This window comes from Lissotriton helveticus, chromosome 4_1 (assembly GCF_964261635.1).
Source record: "Lissotriton helveticus chromosome 4_1, aLisHel1.1, whole genome shotgun sequence".
NCBI classification, from domain to species: Eukaryota; Metazoa; Chordata; class Amphibia; order Caudata; family Salamandridae; genus Lissotriton; species Lissotriton helveticus.
Genome location: NC_136063.1, coordinates 854,526,387 through 854,543,431, shown reverse-complemented (window position 1 = coordinate 854,543,431; position 17,045 = coordinate 854,526,387). Strand labels below are relative to the sequence as shown.

The window sequence follows — 17,045 nt, the reverse complement described above, 5'->3', positions numbered from 1 at the left end:
TTGCTTGTTCCCCTAAGTGGTAAGGTGTTGACGGTGGCGGAGTCTCCCCTGACCCGCTTAGACGCCAGCAAGCGCTGCAGTAAGCAAGCAAGACTCAGTGGAAGGGTTTGCGCAGCACGATTTACATTTCCTATGTAATTTTAAAAACCGATGACATTTTAAAAACGTGTATGTTAAATTGAATATATTGCATCCACTCACTCGCATGGATCTTGTAGGGAAGTCGGGGCTCAATTACCAGCCAGCATGCCTCGTCCGACTCGGTGATTGCTACCGTTGAGCGGAGGGCGGACAGGCAGAGCCAGACACTTCCGCATCACGAGCGGTTAGCGCTCTAGCTTTCCCAGCTGCGAGGGCTACATAGGCAGCGAGGAGCGGCGGGCTCTTGGCGGTAAGGTGTTGACGGTGGCAGAGTCTCCCCTGACCCGCTTAGACGCCAGCAAGCGCTGCAGTAAGCAAGCAAGACTCAGTGGAAGGGTATGCGCAGCACGATTTACATTTCCTATGTAATTTTAAAAAACGATGACATTTTAAAAACGTGTATGTTAAATTGAATATATTGCATCCACTCACTCGCACGGATCTTGTAGGGAAGTCGCGGCTCAATAACAGCCTGCACGCCTCGGTCCGACTCGGTGATTGCTACCGTTGAGCGGAGGGCGGACAGGCAGAGCCAGACACTTCCGCATCACGAGCGGTTAGCGCTCTATCTTTCCAGCTACGAGGGCTACATAGGCAGCGAGGAGCGGCGGCCTCTTGGCGGTAAGGTGTTGACGGTGGCAGAGACTCCCCTGACCCGCTTAGACGCTAGCAAGCGCTGCAGTAAGCAAGCAAGACTCAGTGGAAGGGTTTGCGCAGCATGATTTACATTTCCTATGTAATTTAAAAACCAATGACATTTTAAAAACGTGTATGTTAAATTGAATATATTGCATCCACTCACTCGCATGGATCTTGTAGGGAAGTCGGGGCTCAATTACCTGCCTGCACGCCTCGGTCCGACTCGGTGATTGCTACCGTTGAGCGGAGGGTGGACAGGCAGAGCCAGACACTTCCGCATAACAAGCGGTTAGCGCTCTAGCTTTCCCAGCTGCAAGGGCTACATAGCCCTCTCGTCGCTTCGAGCGTGCCGCGGTCGCGCGCAGGGGTGCGCCTAAGGACGCGCCTAAGACAAGCCCAAGAGAAGCCTGTCTGCGCCCGTCCACGACTGGATGGGGCTAGGGGCTATGGCTCTTACATCTGCTCATCCAGCTTGCCATGTTACATCTCGGGTAAGTTACTCATCATTGGACCTACTAGGTATATGGACGCCTCTCCAGGTGGGGTGTTCAGGGGAATAGGGAATACCCCCGGAGGGCCCCTTCTCTTGTCGAAAATGTCATTTTCAGGCGCTACACGACAGATTACCGGATGATTTTTATGAAGCTCCCGTTAGGGGGTCAGGATTACACTCGAAATTAGGGGGTAGGAATCTTTTGTGCAATATTAGATCCTTGCCTAAGCATTACAGTGAAGTTTGGGATCTGGTTTCTTCTTTGCAACCAGGCCTCTGTTTTTTAACCGAAACATGGTTAAAACCCCACTCGGTCCCAGCCATTACCTTGGGGATTCTGGAGGGCTACAAAATAGTTAGGCTAGATCGCCCAGTCAAAACTGGGGGAGGTATAGCGATCGTCTATAGATGCGATCTGTCGATCTCAATTTTAGAGGAATGTAGTACTCCTGATTTAGAAATGTTGATCTTTAAAGTCTGCATCTCCACTAAGATCAGTCATAAAGGAGCATTAGTCTTTCGCCCCCCTGGCCCCTTGCCAATTTCTCTATCTTACTGCTGGAGGCTTTAGCCAGACATGTTAACTCTGAGAGCGAATTTAATCTCCTGGGAGATTTTAATGTACATAGCGAACTGAAGGAATGTGTGGAGGCACAGTCCTTATTGACTGACCTTTCTCTACTTGGCCTAACACAGATGAATATTGGTCCCACACATAAGGCAGGGCATACCTTGGACCTCATATTTTCCAATAAACCCAATACCATCAAATGTTCTCCCCCACACTAGTAAATTGGACAGACCATTTTGTCATGGAATTCCACACATCATATTTAGGCAAAGCCCCCGGTCAGACACAAGTTTTGCCCAGCAGACGAAGGCAATGGCATAAGGTAACCCCGGAAGCCTTTCAGGAGGGGTTTGTTGAGCCCCCTGTTAGTTCTTCAGAGGGAGTGGAAACGGCCTTAGCCAATTTCAATCAAGCTATCCTCACTGCTGTGGACACTATTGCCCTTATGAAAATGTTCAAACCACGTCCAGCACACAAACAGGAAGTCTGGTTTTCTGAACATCTAAGATCTCTTAAACAATCTGCCAGAAAGCTGGAGAAGGTGTGGAGAACAACCCACAGTGAAGTTGATAAGAACCGCTATTGGGCGGCTCTTTCCATCTATCATAAAGACATCCGACGTGCACGAAAAAATCACATTGGGTCCCTACTTTCTGCTGCGGGCACTACCCCTAGGGTTTTGTATCAAATCCTGCAGACCTTTGTAAAACCAGTTGCGTGCGAAACCCCCGAACTATCTTTGCAGCAATTGTGTGATGATGTCTCACAGTTTTTTACTAATAAGATAGACAGGATACATGATCATATCACAAATGCGAATCTGTCTTCCATAGGATGGGAATTTTTACCCCTGGATGAGGAAGTAGATCCATGCTCTATTACCCTTAGTGTATTTCTCTGGTAGAGGTTGAATGCTGTTAGCCAGATTAAGAGTGGCAGCCCTTCAGATCCTATCCCGGCTAGAATTATGCCGGTAGTAGGGAAGACACGGGGTCCAGGGATCCAGTGCCTGGTGAATCTCTCATTGATGGAAGGACGGGTTCCTGGGAAATGGAAAAAAGCATTGGTCAGACCTATCAGGAAAAATTCTACTATTCCCTGGACTGACATGTCTAATCTTAGACCGATATCCCTGCTCTCATTTATGGGTAAATTGACAGAAAAACATGTAAATAGGCACCTATCAAATTTTATCAAACGGGCTGGAAGCCTATATTACTCCCAATTTGGTATTAGACCAAAACACAGTACTGAGTCTGCATTATTGTTAGTGACAGATGACCTTCACATGTACCAGGACAGAGGTTATTCCGTCATCCTGGTACTACTAGACCTGTCGGCAGCGTTCGACACGATATCTCATAATATCTTGATCGGACGACTTGCTAAGATCGGCATTGAGAACACAGCACTGGCCTGGCTAAGGAGTTTTTTATCCAACCGTACCCAATCTGTCAGCATGGGTTCATTTCGATCGGTAGAGACTGAGATCACCAAGGGGGTGCCACAGGGCTCTTGTCTGAGCCCTACCCTTTTTAACATCTATGTGGCCCCCCTGGCTAGAATCTTGAGAGAGTTTGGGTTCATCCCGGTTTCTGACGCGGATGATACTCAGCTCCTAATTCCTTTTAGAGCTCTCACCGACGAAGTGAGGATGTCCTTTTCCGAGGGCATGAAAGCTGTGGCAATGTGGATGTCATCTAACTACCTCCAATGTAACGTAGGTGTAGTGTAGCTCCTATTTTCCCAATAGGCTCTGCGCATTGGAATAGTACCTACAGCAGTAAAGGCCTAGACCAGACGTTAACTAGGTCTACTACTGTCGATACTAGACTTAATTTTTGGGTTTGCCAGCTAAGCTCAGAGTTCGCTAGAAACTTTCTCGAATGTTCAAGGAAGGATTAACTCCCCTGATTAGACAAGAAGGGATTTAGTTTCTGACAACCATAGAACATGACAACTTTGCTCTCCCCTAATCAAGAGTCAATCTCAAGAGTCGTGTGAGCACAAGGCAATTATTTTACTCAGTCAGTACGTGCATTCTTAGTCTCATCAGAATGTAGAGAAAAGGAAGAGACGGGCGTGTTCAATAAAAGGTGTTATTTATTGATCAGTCTCTTTTCTCGTACAAGAGAAATGGATCGATATTATTGCAATACTTATTGTTAAGTAAAGTGCATACGTTAGAAGCAATAGTATAAAATAATACTGTAAAAACATTGATATGGTTTCTGAGCCATATGATGTTTTAAAATGATTAAAATATATTTACATACACATATACATTTGACTAAACGTACTCAACTGGTGTTTCTAAATACGCCTACCCCGTGTACCTGACCTAAGTCTAATGCGTGGGCGGGAATAGAAAGTTACAGTTTAAGTTAAGTTTGTTTTTGCCAAGTGAATAACTAAAGAATTCTCTGTGAGGGGTTATTCAGTTCTGTACCTGGAATTTAGGATGAATGAGGAATGGTATCTCTTTCTCTGCTCTCGATATTCCAGGCTGCCTGCGAGGGCTGCCCAGAAGCGCCGGTGCTGGGTCTCTCGGCTTGAGATAGCAGCGCGTCTCTCAGCGCGCCAGGAAGGCGGGGCTGTTGCCTGCGGGGTCTGCTTCTGCTCTCGGCTTCGGCAAGTATGGCTGCTCCGTCTTGTCACCACGCGTGTGTTTGCATAGGGCAAGGTCGGCAATATTTATACCTTAAAGGTGCCGGGATTGACGTAAGGATGGACATAGGTACGTCAATAAAGATGTCATACGACTTGCTCGTTAGCACATTCTTTACTAAAGTTCTCTGTGAAATCAAAACAATGGCCGCACGGATTATCCAGGTTGTCATAGGTTTGATTTGTTATGAGAACGTTGTATGCCTTATCAGGGGCTGGAGGAATGTCGCTTGTCTAATTAGATCTCAAGCGTTATGACCTAATCAGATAACACGTTCCTGTGCCGTAGTGTGACTGCGTCAGATAACGGTATCTGCATCATGGGGGTTTTCTTGCCTCATGGGCTGACTGTTAGTTAACTAGCTAGGTAGTTTAACCAGAATAGGGTCAGGAATAGGGGGATCGATTCAGAACCTATAGAAATACACGACACCCACTCCACGCTAACTATGGTCATATCTACTAATCTATGCATAGTATAACATAGTACAACATACTATAGAGTATAGTGTATACCTTACCACCCCAAAATACATAAATGCATTTTGAAATTTTCAAATATACTGAAAAATTGCAGTCATATATTGTATGCACTTAAGCTATGAATTAAATGCAAAAGTAAGCACGCATTTTATGCATTATTGCTTGTTGGTATATGAGAAATACACATGAAATGGCTCTTAATATGGCTATACAGAAAGAAAAGTCGAAACCATTTCATCACATAATATTTTTTGTGAACATACCAGCGGGCAGCTAAAGTCTATATAAAGTATCTAAAAATAGAAATCTTAGTTCTCTAGGAATAGTTTCTTACTTTAAGCAGAAGATCAGTGTCCCGGGGAAAAAATATATAGAAAAATATTTTAAGGGCTTGCTGAAAAAGGTTGCTGTCCGTGAACTGGATTGTAATTGTTCATGTGACTTTATTTTTAAAGTTGGAGGCCGAATTCAGGGAACGCCGTGTGCGAGTTTACTCAAAAGTCTCTATTTCTGTTCCGGAGAGAACATCATATCATTCAGGCTTTCGAAAAAACTGTCAACAGCTTCATGGGAAAGTTCCTCTAAGTCGGAAATAGGGGTAACCATGCATTCGTGCGCATGATTGTCTCCATTGACATTCTGATTTGCATTGCTGACAGAAGGTCGTACCTGTTCGATGCTGCTTTCATCTTGAACTTCACTACTCTTCAATCGCAGTGGTGAAGATTCCAGGAATGCCGTCATCAGAATTGGCAGCCTTTGAGGGCAGCACAGTGCGTGAACCTTGGTAGGAACCAACAGTGTATCTGCATCCACCGGCGCATCCGATTGTAGCGTCAGACAGGTGTCTAACACGCATTCTTCTCCGCATAGCAGACACCTTAGTACAGGTAAAACACACCTTTGCCACATTGGTCGAAATGATAGAAACCAAGTCATATTTAGGTCTCTAAGCCGGGAGAGTCCCAGGATTTTTGATATCCGGTCCCGGTATCCAATGGCTAGGATCGTATCTTCCATTGTCGCGAGAGTTTGATCTGTGACATGGGTTGCCATAACGGAAAATAAGGACTAGGAATAGGATTCCTGCAATTAGTCCTAGGATCAGGGGAAGTCCGCCAAAAATCGAATGGACGAAATCTGGAAAAATACCCAGTATGGCTTTGAATGGTGTTAATGCCATCGAAAATACTGTCTTAAATACCTTTGAGACCCCAGTGGTATCAGAAATATTTAAGATTTCGCTCAGGATTTCCGCGAAATGTACGGGGGAATTAGTTGATAATAATGTATGTATCTCTGCAGTCGTCCTTGCGACTTGTAGATCATACGTTTCTTTAGATGACGTGAGCCTTGTAGGCGTCTGAAGAAGCACTGTTTTCATTCTGCTTAAAGTGTCTATTCGAATAGAAGTAATTTTCAAACCGGGCCATGCCCTTGCCTCCCTGTCTGGAAAGGAGCTGGGGAACAAAGAACGTCCACAGCACTTGACCTTCGCCGTCGTGGTGACGAGATAAGGAGTCCCGGGCATAAGACTACAACATCTGCGGTCTACAATAAGAATGTAACTCCCATTATAGAGTCTTTGAAAGAATGGTTCTATTTCAGTTGCAGGTGCGCCTTGCTGGTGACATGAAAGGTTGTATGAATTCCCTTCACAGGCTCCGTGCAAACTAATACCGTTACACAGAAGCGTGCCGCTTAGTGACATAGCACAATTGTTGCCACTAAGAAACACTTTCTGTCCTTTGTTACTGACACATGCATGTGAATAGGGCAGGTTCCAAGTTGTTTTAAGGTACCCCTTTCCCAATTTCTCGTACATGCCAGCCTGTATATATTTTTGGCAGTATTGAAACCTGAAGGTTGAGATTGGAATATTTATGATTCCGTGGATTATCCATTCACTGACAGGTCGTTCTGACATTGTCATTGGTAATCTTTCTAGTTTTTCAATGCTCAAGATTGTATAATCAGCACCCTTCTGCGCCATACCGATTTGTCTATCAGTAAGGTTAAAGATTTGGAATAGTGACGTTGTGTTGATTAAACGCCAAGGCACGTAGCCTGAACGCAGATTTTGTAACGTCCAGCCAAGCTGCACAATAGAACGCAATTGTGACTGTCCATGTTGTAATAACAGTAAGTCTTGCGATAATATATCGATTGCTGAAGACACAATGCTGTCCAATGAAAAAATTCTGGAGGACAGAGTCATTAACCCATTGTCCACTACAGAAAGTGATTTTTCCAAATTAATACGATCAATTTCACGTATTATCTCTGCTGTCTCAATTTGAGTAACCTTCCAGGCCTCATTGTATGCTGCATATACAGAGGCTGCTATGAAACGCTTATGACGCTGTTTGCGTGGTCCCAGTATGAAATCACGCAAGTCAGCACCATCAGTAAGTAAAGTTAGGTGTTGCTTAATTTCAGGCAGTGTGGAAGTCTGTAGCCATTGAAGGCATAATTTGCCCACACTGTAGGTTGTTATTATCCCTGGGTGATGTCTTTGGGGATATCTAGGGTCTGGCCTGGTCATTTTGAAACCCTGTGTTTTATTCAGGAATCTATCTTGACAGTTATTTGTATCTGTGGGCCAGATCAACCATTGTTTCCAATCAGGATGTGTTCTGTTTTGGTTAAGTATATGGTTTATGTCTATTTCTTCATCTGTATCAGAGTTATTGCTAAACATTGTTGGCTTTGGAATAGACAGGTTATTTAAATCTTTGATTTTGGCTAAGCCAAGACAGGTGGTTTGTTGAACAGTGTCATTTAAAAATATCATTTGTTCTGGGATCATGCAGGCTCTAAACAAAGCTTCTAAACCCTGTACTTGCCATTCTTTTGTACCCCAAACACTTTTCAAATCAACATTTTTGTCCCAATAATCAAATCCAAAAGTATTCATTTTTTCAAAGAATGAATCTGAATATATCAATTTCGTGTTGGTTATCATGGTTTTCATCCCTGTCTTGTTTGACAATTTGTAATAAAATGTTTCTGCATTAGTTATGTTAAAACCTGAAAAATATGAATATTTGTCATAAACGGTTCTAGAGCTCCCTTTTGGAGGTGTAGCACAATGTTCCCATTGATTATAATTTAAAACATTTCTAGGTTGTGCAGATTTATGCAAGAAATGGTTACCATAATGGTTATAGCAATACATACTATCATAATTTGTAGAACCTTGCAAATAATCATGTTTTGTAAATTTAGCAGACATTACTAAGTCAGACATCATATTGTTAATACTTTCAAAGTCCCAATCATCAGCAAATGAGTTTGGTTTTGCAAAATCACTCAAGGAGATCTTGATTTGGTGTGGATATTTCAGGATCTCGACCGGACCATAAATTTCATAGTCAGTGTTGTCCCAGGCTACCCCACCAGGTATTGGAATTGCTGTGAAGTTGGCTGAAGAAAGTTCTGAAGAAAGTTCTCGTTTCTTGACGTGTGAAGATGTGTGTGGTTTGAGGACCAAGTTGATGTTCTGACTTGCTGTGTCCATTTTAGCATATTTTCCCTCAATGAAGCGTCCCAAGGTAAATACCATGATGAGCCAAAGTATGAGGATAAATGCACCAAAACCCACCCAAAATTCAATCCATGGAGAAATCAGATATGTTTCTTTTAGTTGTTTCAAAAGTTCCTTTGCTTTGTCTTTAAAGGATTTTGATGATGGCTGTGTCTTTTGTTCACTGAAGCCGTCAGAGGAATCATCGAAGTTGATGAAGTAACCAGATGCAGTTCTATCAATTGTTCCAATTGGTTCAGGATTTTTGTTTTTTGCATTTTCACTTGGTACTTCAGTATAGATTGGTGTCTCTCTGCTAAATGTCTTTATTTGGGTTTTCAGAGGTCTTAGTTCTATTGCATTGTTGCATAGTCCTTGTTGTTCTTCTGTAGGCGTTTCGAATGTGATGAGCCTCTTTGATAGGACCTCTGTACTGGTAGCAAACCTTGGTGTTCTGCTACTTATTGGGAGTCCACTTGGCCTACTGTTTGTTATCGGCCACATGTTGTGGTTTTACCAGGTCGATGGATACAACTCGGTTCTCCTTTTTTCCAGCAAGTGGCGGTAGTACAACTGATCTTGTCCCGTTGACAGACAAGACAGGAACTGCTTTTCTGTAAGAAGGCCCAAATTCCTTCTTTACCGCGATCTTCTCCCTGACTAGATCCCCGACTTTTGGAATCCAGACAGGTCTTGCTGGGACAGGTGGTGAATCTTCAGTGGTCGTTGGCTGTTGTTTCAACTGTATGTTGCTCAGGTCTTTTCTTGTTTTGTTTAAGTCCTGCAAAATAGCCAAACGGTCTTTGACATCAAAGGTTTTTTCTATTACCACTGAAGTCTGACTATCAAGGTCAGAGATCAACATCCTAGTTCCGAATAATAATTCGTACGGACTGAATCCCTTCAGAGAATTTCTTGGCAAGTTATTTAGACTATGTTGGACACTTATTAGATGTTTGACCCACCCAGCTCCCGAACCTAATATCCTTTCTATTATAGATTGCTTTCTGCCTTGGTTTTTTCTTTACACCGTCCCATACCCTCAGGAAGGAAGTGAGAAGAATCCCGCTGGGCTGTGCTCATTTGGCCATTCTTTCCCCCCCCCAGGCTGGATTGCCTGAGTGGAAAAAAAAAAAATGGTCGAACGTAGCATGCTCTTAGCGTATATGCCATTTAGACTCGCAAATCTTGTATAATAGTCCGGACGTCAGCCAAGTGCTGGTGATCTACATTATAAGTGGAAACTAGCCTGTATATGTTAATCGCAAGCCATTCTTTTTGTTGGTAATATTATCTGCCTTGATACGACGAGGTATTAAACTGCTTCTCTCCCCACTGCGATCTCTGTTGCAGTTTGGGCAGTTTTTTACAAACATGGTGTAGTGCAGGCTCATGCCTGGCCACCAGTACCGTGATTGTAATTCTTCCAGAGAATCTTTTAATTTAAGGTGTCTGTGACCCTCGCCCATGTGTGCGTCTGCGATTAACAAGTTTCTCCTGTCCATGTTTGGAATCACTCTATCCCCCACTCCAGGGATTCGAGCAAAAGGGACGGAGTTTGCATCGATTATGTATGTATAATTGAGTGGATAATTGATCGGTAACGCTGAGCAGTCGCCTTTTGATGACGTTTTCACCGCCAGCAATGTTTCGCCGTCAATGTATTTTAATGTACGCTTTTTTCGATCTACGGGAGCCGGTTTACTGGCTGCCGCTGCGGCTGTTTCAGCCAATGAATTCCCTACAACGTGAACGCCATCACGCTGGTGACTCAGTGAGTGTGTCACGTGAGTCTTTGGTAGTTCTTTTTTCAAAAGAGCTACTTGTTCCCAGAGCAGTCTCTGCTTTATTGGTGCATCTGTGTCATCTTTGTAACCGTTCTGAATCCATGTCTGCAAATCCTTGTTATATGCTTTGACGCAGTAATATGAATCTGACACTATAAGTGTCGGGAATTTGCGATCCGCATTATCTAGCGCCATTTTCAAAGCTAATATTTCAGTTTGTTGTTCTGAATTGGTTTCTACTGAGTGTGTCTTTGTTAATAGAGGTCTTAGTTTACCTCCGCGCCACACTTCTTTTGTAATCTCACATGTGGGATTGTATGCATGTTCTCCCCAAACTGAGGGTTCAGCATGTCCGTCTGTATATATTACACAGGCGTAATGTCGTAGAAACAGAATGTCGATTGGCAGAGGATACGTCTTTTCATATTTTAGATTTTCCAATTCTTCTAGTTCTTAAAAGACTGTCAACCAGGCAATACTTGATAATTCATATCCTCCGTACTGGATTTTCAGATGGGCAATTCTGGATTTTTTGAAGTTGAATTTGTAACCCTCTGCAGCGAAACCAAGTATTATGGTGTTCACTCTTTTCAAGTGAGTCTCCAAGTCATCATCTGTTAAGTAAATGTCATCGACATAAGATAATGCTTCATCATCATATAGTTGTAGTAATTCTGTTACTCTCGCTGAGAATACCCCCGGGCTGTTCTTGTACCCCTGGGCTAACCGACAGAATTGTTTTTGAGTGCCATTTACTGAGAAAGCTGTTAAATATCTGCTCTCTGGTGCTATGTTTTGACAAAAGAATCCATTGGAGATGTCCAAGGTTGTTTTGTATTTTTTGCGCACTATGTTATTCATTAGTGCAGCACTGTGTGAGTTTTGCACTGCAAAGGTTTTGCAACATGTGTTAAGGTGTCGGTAATCCAAAACTAGACGATATGAGTTGTCTGGTTTGGCGACCGGAAACAAAGGATTGTTCATTTGTGAGGTGCAAGTTTCAATCACCCCCTGGTATTCTAGCTGATCTAGTATTTCATTTACTTGTTTTTTAGCTTCTTGCTTAATTGGGTACTGCCTTTGTGCAGTAGGTTGTGATTTTAACTGGATTTTGTGAGGAGGAGAATCCTCATCCCATCCTACATGATTTTTATATAAAGCAGGTGCTAAGGCCACTGCCCACTTTCTAGCAAGTGTATATTTTTTATGAATTGGTATTTGATTCGAGAAGGCAGGCATAATTACTTCTTCGCCATGAGGGCACTCCCTGACAAACTCTGGTGGCCAGTCTTTTTCAGCTAGAAGGATGTCATAGCCTTTGGAGAGGTTATCCCAAAATAGTCCCCTAATTTTCCTAGTCTTATCTCCCTCTATACGTAATGTTATCTCGTATATTTTGTGGGGCTTGCTAACTCTGGTATCTGCAGTTTCCACTTGAAGGTATTCATTCGTGTCCACTGTCTCCAGATGATTCATAAGGACTTTGCGAGCTATGCTCACCTCTGCTGCGCTGTCTAGCATTGTCTGAGCCCACTCTCCGTTTTTCAGTTGTGTCCTCAGTATTCTCGGCATTTTTAACTACCTTGATACTGGCTACCTTCTTTTTTGGAAATTGTGATTTCTTTTTCAGTTGAGCAGGTTCCTTGTCTTTGGACTTGGCGTGCTCTTCTGATCGTCCTCTTCTTTCCGATTTCTGCGAGGAATTCTGAAAAGATTGAGAGGGACGTGTATCAATGTCTTGATATCTATCAGGTTTTTTAATATTATCCCTATTTCTAAGGTTATATCTATTCCCAGAGGGGTCACTCTGGGGTGACCTTTGTCTCGGGTTTGGAGATTTCTCTCTTCGCCTAGGAGACCTTCCTCTGGACTGGAATTTCTTTTCTTTAGGATTGGATTGTTTATTTCCATCCCAGTTCTTTTTTGGTGAATTATTATTATTATTAAAAAACATTTTTTCTGGACTTGTAGTCAGTTGCGGTTTTACTGGTATTCCACCTAGACTATCTCTGCCTAGTTCTTCATAGGATTTTTCTATGATTCTGGCAATTTCAGCTGGTTGGTCTGCTATATCTGTCTCTTTTAACCTCTGGCGGATCGCCACGTTTGCTGCTTCACCTTTTATGTTGGCTAATAATATAGCCGAGACCTGCTTGAAGTCTTTCAGTAATTTCATACCAAGAGTTAAAGCAGGTTCTGGACCGTATTCATCTTGAATTTGTTTTAGCACATCTGGTATTACCGAAATGGATGGAACACCGTGCGTTTTTGTATAGATGGAAGCAAAGACTGTACCCCAAGTGTCACAGTCCTCAATGTGTGGTGCGATTCCCATTGGGAGACATATAGTCAGAATCCTGTGTTTTTCCAGCGGGGTGGTGTCAGGAAACACCGCCTCTATTTGGGTAATTTTCTGTGCCAACCAGAATGGTATCTGTTCCCGTTTAGCTGGAACTTTACCTAGGCAGGATTGGATGTTCTGTGGTGTAATTTTATTTGTGTTCCCCTGGTGAGGGGTCAGCTGTGGAAGTTTAATCGCTGGCTGAATTGTTGAAGTCCGCATTACATACTGAACTAATTGTCTGTGAATTTTTAGTAGTTGTTTTAGCTGTATTAACAGCTCTGCTGCAGGCATTCTTTCGATGTCTGGATGTGGTGTGTATCCGGCTAAGACCGGCCACGTTGCTCCTGGTCTTCCTAAAGGACCGAGCCTTGTAATGTGATTGTTATGTTTTAGGGCGCCATCAAATAAGAGCAAATGCTCTTGGAATTTGAGTGGTACTTCCACCTCCTCGAAAGTAGTGTACGTTTCAGGAGGTTCCTCTACTTTGTAATAGTGGAAGTACTTTGTTACAGCATTTGCTGCTGGAAAATGTATCCATGTATAGTATACCTCTGTCTGCCGATATTCGTGTGCCTCAATTACGAATATGACTGTGCCACCTCTAGGTGTCAGTCCATTTTCTATAAGTTTTAAGGTTATAGATCTCCTTTTAATGACCGGAATGAGTATTATATCCGCGTCTGCTGCTTGCATGGTAGCATCAGCATCTGCTATTTCAGTAGCTAATCTAATTGCCTCTCTTTCTCCATCACTGTCTCCCATTTTACTGACAGGATGGTATTATTTTTGTTTGCAGATCAGGTTTCTTATGGAAACAGAGATTAGATGCACAATATTCTGGAACTGTTTTATCCTTCAACGTTGACTAGACCAAGAACCATACATAGGAGTTCCCTCCTGCGAGGTTTTGGAGGATATAATAACCTTTCACCCACTCCAGACGTCTTTGGAGTATTTGGGAAAAGGGGTCTGAGTGAGAAAGCACGACTGAGTTACTCTAAATGTCTTACGTTAGTTTTATCGCCCTTTCCAAACGCGTTGGGCGCCATGTAGTGTAGCTCCTATTTTCCCAATAGGCTCTGCGCATTGGAATAGTACCTACAGCAGTAAAGGCCTAGACCAGACGTTAACTAGGTCTACTACTGTCGATACTAGACTTAATTTTTGGGTTTGCCAGCTAAGCTCAGAGTTCGCTAGAAACTTTCTCGAATGTTCAAGGAAGGATTAACTCCCCTGATTAGACAAGAAGGGATTTAGTTTCTGACAACCATAGAACATGACAACTTTGCTCTCCCCTAATCAAAGTCAATCTCAAGAGTCGTAAGAGCACAAGGCAATTATTTTACTCAGTCAGTACGTGCATTCTTAGTCTCATCAGAATGTAGAGAAAAGGAAGAGACGGGCGTGTTCAATAAAAGGTGTTATTTATTGATCAGTCTCTTTTCTTGTACAAGAGAAATGGATCGATATTATTGCAATACTTATTGTTAAGTAAAGTGCATACATTAGAAGCAATAGTATAAAATAATACTGTAAAAACATTGATATGGTTTCTGAGCCATATGATGTTTTAAAATGATTAAAATATATTTACATACACATATACATTTGACTAAACGTACTCAACTGGTGTTTCTAAATACGCCTACCCCGTGTACCTGACCTAAGTCTAATGCGTGGGCGGGAATAGAAGGTTACAGTTTAAGTTAAGTTTGTTTTTGCCAAGTGAATAACTAAAGAATTCTCTGTGAGGGGTTATTCAGTTCTGTACCTGGAATTTAGGATGAATGAGGAATGGTATCTCTTTCTCTGCTCTCGATATTCCAGGCTGCCTGCGAGGGCTGCCCAGAAGCGCCGGTGCTGGGTCTCTCGGCTTGAGATAGCAGCGCGTCTCTCAGCGCGTCAGGAAGGCGGGGCTGTTGCCTGCGGGGTCTGCTTCTGCTCTCGGCTTCGGCAAGTATGGCTGCTCCGTCTTGTCACCACGCGTGTGTTTGCATAGGGCAAGGTCGGCAATATTTATACCTTAAAGGTGCCGGGATTGACGTAAGGATGGACATAGGTACGTCAATAAAGATGTCATACGACTTGCTCGTTAGCACATTCTTTACTAAAGTTCTCTGTGAAATCAAAACAATGGCCGCACGGATTATCCAGGTTGTCATAGGTTTGATTTGTTATGAGAACGTCGTATGCCTTATCAGGGGCTGGAGGAATGTCGCTTGTCTAATTAGATCTCAAGCGTTATGACCTAATCAGATAACACGTTCCTGTGCCGTAGTGTGACTGCGTCAGATAACGGTATCTGCATCATGGGGGTTTTCTTGCCTCATGGGCTGACTGTTAGTTAACTAGCTAGGTAGTTTAACCAGAATAGGGTCAGGAATAGGGGGATCGATTCAGAACCTATAGAAATACACGACATAGGCAAGACGACGGTCATGCTTTTTGGGGAAGCCAGGGCCATGTGGACACCGGACTGGTGGCCGCGGGACCTTGGCCCAGTGCCGGAACCTAAACAGTTCGTGAAAAATCTAGGGGTACGCCTCGACCGTGAGCTCTCCCTTAAACAGCATGGCAACTGGGTGGTGGTCTCATCTTTCCATGTGATTGGTCTCTTGCGGAAAGTCTTTCCCCTGTTGCCTGACTCTACTAGAAAAACCCTGGTGCAGGCTCTGATATTGAGCCGTTTTGATTACTGTAACGGACTCTTGCTGTCAGCCAATGAGGGAGTACTAGCTAAACTCCAGGTGGTGCAAAACACAGCAGCTAGGCTGGTGTTAAACGCCCCATCTAGATCACCATCTAAACCCCTCCGGGACAAATTACACTGGCTTCCAGTCCGAAATAGGGTTAAGTTCAAAATTTGCTGCCTAATCCATAAGAGCTTAAATGGACTAGGGCCATATTACTGGACAGACAAATTTATCCCATATAACCCTGTCCGGTCTCTTAGGTCTAGCAGCCAGCTTTTACTGAGAGTGCCAGCCGCGAGGAAGGCCAGACAGGGTGGCAAGGCTTTGTCCGTCGTTGGGCCCATGCTATGGAATAAGCTCCCTCTCGCGCTTAGGCAATGCTCAGAACATCTGAGCTTTAGGAAACAACTGAAAACGTTTCTGTTCCTGACCTAATTTACTTAATCTTCCATACTGATTGCTCACAACTGTGCTCCTGGTCTGTCTATGTCTGTTTCTTTCTGTGCGCAGAGATACTCCTGATGGAGTCGATTCAAGCGCGTTACAAACCAGTAAATACATAAATAAATAAGTGCTGCCGCACCAGAGCGATTCCAGCTATGGGGAAGCCATGGGGGAGGCAGATCGGTCCCCCCAGACCTTGAGGACGACAAGGGGGACTCTGCAACAAAAGACGCTGGGGATGAACAGGTAGAGGTGCCGGTTCATCAACAGCTGGCCAAAATTCTTGAGGCTATAGAGGACACCAAAGCAACCCTCCACCAGGACATCAGCATGGTGGCGGTTGGCCTTTCTTGTTACGCGCCGAACATTCTAAGCTGCCTCAGAGGGTAAAGCAGACATAATCATCCCTGGAGGCTCTGGAACAAGCCCAACGGGCACTTTCGGCCCAGGTGGGAGAGCTTGCCTCAAAGGTAAGGGTGGGCGTAAAATCCGTTTCGAGGGCGAATTTGCGGATTTCCACAATTTCGCGATCCGCGAATCTCACGAAATCGCGGTAAAATTCGCGAATCAGCGGGGACGAATTTTCAGCCAAGCAAGGGTTACAGCAGCAGGTGCAAAAGTTGAACCTAATTTCTTTCCAACCTTTTACAAAAGGGTTACAAAGAAATTAACTTCAACTTGGGCACCTGCTGCTAAGTGCTTGCGACGCAGCTCCAGCAATGCTCTGGGGGTGCCCTATCTCCCCAATGCTGCATCAAGCCTTGCGCCTGCTTCAAGCAGGCGAAGGGTTTTGACGCAGCATTGGCCTAAAAGTGACTGAGTGAAATCTTTAAGATTTCACTCAGCCACTTTTAGGAGGCTGAGTCGGAACGCCTCCTGATGGCGCAGGGCTTTACAACGTGACGCATCTCACAGAGAGATGCATCACGTTGTTAATACCCAGCACCATGGCGCATCTTTTGTGCTGCCGCTGCATCACAAAAGATCTCGGTAGAGGGTGGCAGTGGTGAACCAGAGGGTGGCAGTGATGAACCAGAGGGTGACAGTGATGAACCAGAGGGTGGCAGGGGTAAACCAGAGGGTGACAATGCTGAACCAGAGGGAGGCAGTGCTGAACCAGAGGGTGGCAGGGGTGAACCAGAGGGTGGCAGGGGTGAATCAGAGGGTGACAGTGCTGAACCAGAGGGTGGCAGTGCTGAACCAGAGGGTGGCAGGGGTGAACCAGAGGGTGGCAGTGGTGAACCAGAGGGTGGCAGT

General features: G+C 44.0%; 1 protein-coding gene across 1 annotated transcript in view; it reads right to left on the bottom strand.

Annotated features, from left to right (window-relative positions):
• The window catches only part of LOC144827359 (uncharacterized), a 590,154-nt gene extending 578,141 nt beyond the window's left edge, over window positions 1–12,013 (bottom strand). The window contains exon 1 of the mRNA XM_078685703.1: window positions 11,905–12,013. The gene's annotated coding sequence lies outside the window, so the exon portion shown is untranslated. The remainder of the gene's footprint in view (window positions 1–11,904) is intronic.
• Between the last annotated feature and the right edge of the window lie 5,032 nt (window positions 12,014–17,045).